Below are 4,791 nucleotides of genomic sequence, written 5' to 3' on the forward strand. Positions count from 1 at the left end.
CTTGGATTTATCGTTAACTAAGCAAACTAAAATCAATTAACTGTCCAAGATAATCAAAAGTTTGGTTCTCTTATTACAACTACTATTGGAAAATTTAAACACGTAACCCAGGGAGATATAGATTCTAGCGTTGTGGTCAGTTTATCAATCCTATTGAGTTCGTAATTACACCTGTTAATCCAAATTATCTATGATTGCTTGTTGACTGTCTCGTTTATATAAATAGCATGTTCCCACAATACTATTCGTCTATTAATAATATATCAACCCTATATTTCTATGGTCTTGAATCTATCATGAACGGATATAATACGGTATTCAACTAAGCAAGACTGTTAGGTATATTCTTATCCTAACAACGAATGCTTTCCTCGAGCAACGGGTTCAGAAACAAGATCTCTCTAATTCTACTCTAATCTAAATACGACTTTCCCAAGCATAACATAGATAGTAAATAGAACTCAATTGGTAGCCCAACAATTAGGCAATTATGCACAAAATTAGAGAAACAACCAAAGATGATAACTCCAATTAACGATAATATAATTAATAAACTTCAATATGCATGACAACCACAACCCTAGAACGTGAAGTTTATCTCCACATAGACATGGTAGCAAAACAACAAATCATCAAGAAAAAGTAAAGATTACTAAGTTCGAGGAAGAAAGATGGAATTTATGAATTCCGGCCTCCACGACGGCTCTGTGCTCTCCCTAGGTCTAAAGTATGTCAAAAGTCTCTCAAAATAATATTTTACATGTATTTATACTAAGTAGGGTTGGGCCTAGACGAAATCTCCCTTTCCTAGCTGAAAAAGAAAAACTTGCAAACTTATTGCTTTTCATGCGTCGCACTGTGCGTCGCCTCGTACGCCGCACTAGTGCCTTTTTTGCCAGAACAAAAAAACCCAGTTTCTGAACTTTAGAAATTTCTGACATAAAATTACACTAATGTGTCGCACTGTGCGTCGCACAACGCCTCGCAATAGTGCATTTCTTCAGCATTTGCTTTTTTCTTGAATTTTGACGTTCATAATTGATTCTCAACCCTCGAACACGATCACGACTTAATCACTTGGGCTTTTACTGAGACTTCAAAGCTCCAAATAGCTCGAATTCATTTTATAACATCTACATAGCTCAAAATCATTCCTACAAGGCATAAAATACCCAATTAGTGCAAAACACTAGCAATTAAAGCTCAAACTCAATTAAAGTGTAGCAAATTACAATATAATAAGTGACTAAAATACGTAATTATAGCCTACCATCACTGGTCTTTAAATATCATCTATAATTTTTACTCTATCGCAAAAATAGGCTTCTTCTTCACCAAAATATATTTTAAATATTGGAAGCTTCAAAATTCTTGTTTGGCGGTGAAAATTGACAGTTAATGATCAATTACTGTTAAACTAGTTTGAATATTGATAATTTGTGCTTAAATTTTTAGTTCAAATATAACTTTAATGAGTTGCTTTAAAAATCTCAAAACTTTATTGTTGGTCCTTATAAAATGTTGAAGAAGACAAAGTGGGTCTTCTTTGATTTAATATTATTTGACTAAATTGGTAATTGTGGATTATTAGTATTGGTATTTGGAGGCTATTTTAAAAAAAATGAGATTATTTGGAGTATATTTGGGGCGGTTTAGTTGACATTAAAATTGTAAATTTGAAGAACACTTAGTCAACACAGAAACATCATGTCAAACGAGTTAAAACTGTGATGAACAATTTAACATATAGACAGATGCATATAACACAAAGTCACACCCATATAATAGATTTTGATGAATAATTGAACAAGCACATATTTATGCCAATCACGAAGAGTTTATATATGATTTAACAAATAGATCAAATGCATGTAATACAAAGTAATGCAATATGGTAGAGTTCGTGAGCAATTGAACAATCACAAAGTTTTGTCAACATGATAGAGCTTATGAACAACTAATATAAGTAGAGTAAATAAAACATAAAATTTACCAATTCGATAGAAAAATTCTTGACAAGCAATAGATGTCATGGTCCGGAGGTCATCCAAGTGCATTAAAAAAAATAATATTTAAAGATCAGTCTCTTATAGCCCTATTCCTTTTAATCTCCCAACTTCTACAGTCCAATTTTCATCCATGTTAACAGAGAGCTCTTAATTGCTATTGGAAGATAAATTTCAATAGTTTGCACAAGCTAAAGAGATGAAACATACTTTATTAACTTTCTATGAAAAATAGAATACAAATTACTTATCATATCTGAAGTAATATCTAATAATTAACCTACCTTAAAAAAAAATTGCCTTCAGATAATAATACTATTACCATGCAATCACCCGTGAAACATGAAAATATTGTAATTCATATGTATATAGTAAGACAAAAAATGCATAATAAATAAATTGCCTTAATTCTCTAAACTAATTACCATATTTTAGCCAGTGGACGCTTAGAAAAAATACTATATAAAGGTAGTGGTTGGGTAGATACTATATCAGTGAAATAAAAAAGTTTTTTCTTAAAGAAATGGCAATTCCTAAAAGTATTTTTCTCATTATTAGTGTTGTGACAACATTGTTTTCCATAGCTTTGGCTACACCAGGGACCGCCACATTTTATACCCAATATGTTCGTAAGTATTTTATGCTCCTTTCTTTAAAATTTTAATAAACCCAAACAAAATGGGATTTACGTTGTATACATTGAGTAATATAAATTTTCTTTACTCTATAAGTAAGTTTTAATTTATAATATCAAGTTAGTTATCATTTTTATTAGATTATCATAATTAATATTCATTGATATATTTAACTGCAATTATTACCCTGTATATGACTTGATATTTTTTGCGCCATCAACGCTATAATTTAAACTTAAAAAAGAGCTTTATTAACAAGAAAAAAAGTATGAAAAGTGATTAACATATTCCGTTTTATGAAATAATAATAAAAAAATGTTATTGATGATACATGAGTCATTTGACTTTAGAAACAAAATAAGAACAACTTTTTTATTCGAGTGAGCAACAACGCAAATGTCTCATTCAATTATTTGCTTAATATTATAATTTTTTTTTTTGATATAGCTGATTCTGAATTTGTTTGGAACTGAAGCTTAATTATTATTATTGGTGCAGCTTCGGCATGTTATGGAAACACACCTCAAGGTACCGTTATAGCAGCGGCAAGTGATCCTCTTTGGAATAATGGTGCGATATGTGGCAAAACATTCAATGTCACATGCACAGGTCCAACAAATCCAGTGCCACACCCTTGCACTGGCAAGAGTATTGTGGTAAAGGTTGTTGATCATTGCCCTGGATGTGGTGGAACCCTAGATCTCTCTAAAGAAGCCTTCTCAACAATTGCTAATCCTGTCGCTGGCGTTATTAAGATCGACTACGTCCAGTAAGTAACAATTTTCTACACTTATATAAACATCTATACTCCTTATCGAAAATATTGAATTCTCTTGAACCATTTAGCTATATGTTGTATCTGTCAATTAGTGTATTGCTTTATGATTTTAAGGACTTCATAAGGGCATCAAAGGCGCATGGGATTCCAATCTATACTATATATATATAGCATGTCGAAAGTATACCTTATAGTGAAGTTGATTTGAACAATAATTCACAATTGAATGCATGTATTTGATCAATTCTAAGAATAAAAGTTCATATTTTCCTTTTCTCTTTGTTCTCTGTCTGAAAAAACTAAGCATACTTTATCCAGCACAAGCTATTTATCACATGAAGACTGCAAGGCACAAATTTCTATTTAGATGGGAGCGGAAGGATGAGACTGAGAATCGAACTACACTTATTAAATGAAAGACGTATATTGGCGAGGCACAAATTTAAAAGAAAAAAAATATTAGTTTTCTAAAATGCCTGACATTTGAAATAATTTAAGTGGCTGGTCGACAACATGAATTTTTATCTTGTTAATTTGAATTCGATTCTCCATCATATAATTTCCTTTGCTACAAGGAATTAGGTTGCCACAAAAAGTAAGGGCTTTCGTTGCGACAAAGAAAGGTTGCCAAAGTGATAGTCTTAATTGCGAACTCTTAGTCACCATGAAAAGAATTAATGTTTTAGCAAATTGTGTTCTTCAACAAACATTAGAACACTTAGGCCTCATTTATTTTTATTAGGATTAAGAAGTATGAATCTGAATACACATCTGAATATTGAATAATTAAAATTATTTTCTTTCTCTACATCTGAAACTAAATATGTAAAACTTATCTTTATTTAAAAGTTAATAAGTATAAATTCAAATCAATTAGTACTAATTAAATTAGTAATATATTAATGAAATATTTAAAAAAAATTCTATGGTGTTTGGTAGTGATGTTGTCTAACAATGATGGTTGTGGGTATCGACTAGGTAGTGACTGGTGGTGGTGCTGATTGATAATGGTGATCACTACTAGAAATTCAGCCAAAATGCAATTGAAGATTACAAATAAATTAAAAGAAAGTCTTAAACCAAAATGTTCCAATGGTCTAGTGGTAGAATAGTATCTTGCCATAGTACAAACATTGGTTCGATTTTCAGACGGTGCATTTTTTAATTGCATAATGAAAAATAGCGACCAAATTCGATCGAAAAATACCGGCCGACTTCCGTTAGTTTTTTCGGCAGATTTTTTCTTTTTGAGTCGTTTGTGAAAATTAATTGATCGATCGAAAATTGCGACCGACTTCGGTCGCTATTTATTAACGACTAGCCTAATTTCGACGGACTAAAGTCGATCGAAAATCGGTCGGTTTTTCTAGTT

General features: G+C 31.3%; 1 long non-coding RNA gene across 1 annotated transcript; it reads left to right on the forward strand.

Annotated features, from left to right (window-relative positions):
• The first annotated feature begins 2,537 nt into the window (after positions 1-2,537).
• Positions 2,538-3,695, forward strand: LOC104120654 (uncharacterized). Its single transcript, XR_011411792.1, has 3 exons — positions 2,538-2,635; positions 3,140-3,410; positions 3,534-3,695. It is a non-coding gene; the product is annotated as an uncharacterized lncRNA (long non-coding RNA).
• Positions 3,696-4,791: the final 1,096 nt, after the last annotated feature.

This window comes from Nicotiana tomentosiformis, chromosome 11, assembly GCF_000390325.3.
Source record: "Nicotiana tomentosiformis chromosome 11, ASM39032v3, whole genome shotgun sequence".
NCBI lineage: Eukaryota > Viridiplantae > Streptophyta > Magnoliopsida > Solanales > Solanaceae > Nicotiana > Nicotiana tomentosiformis.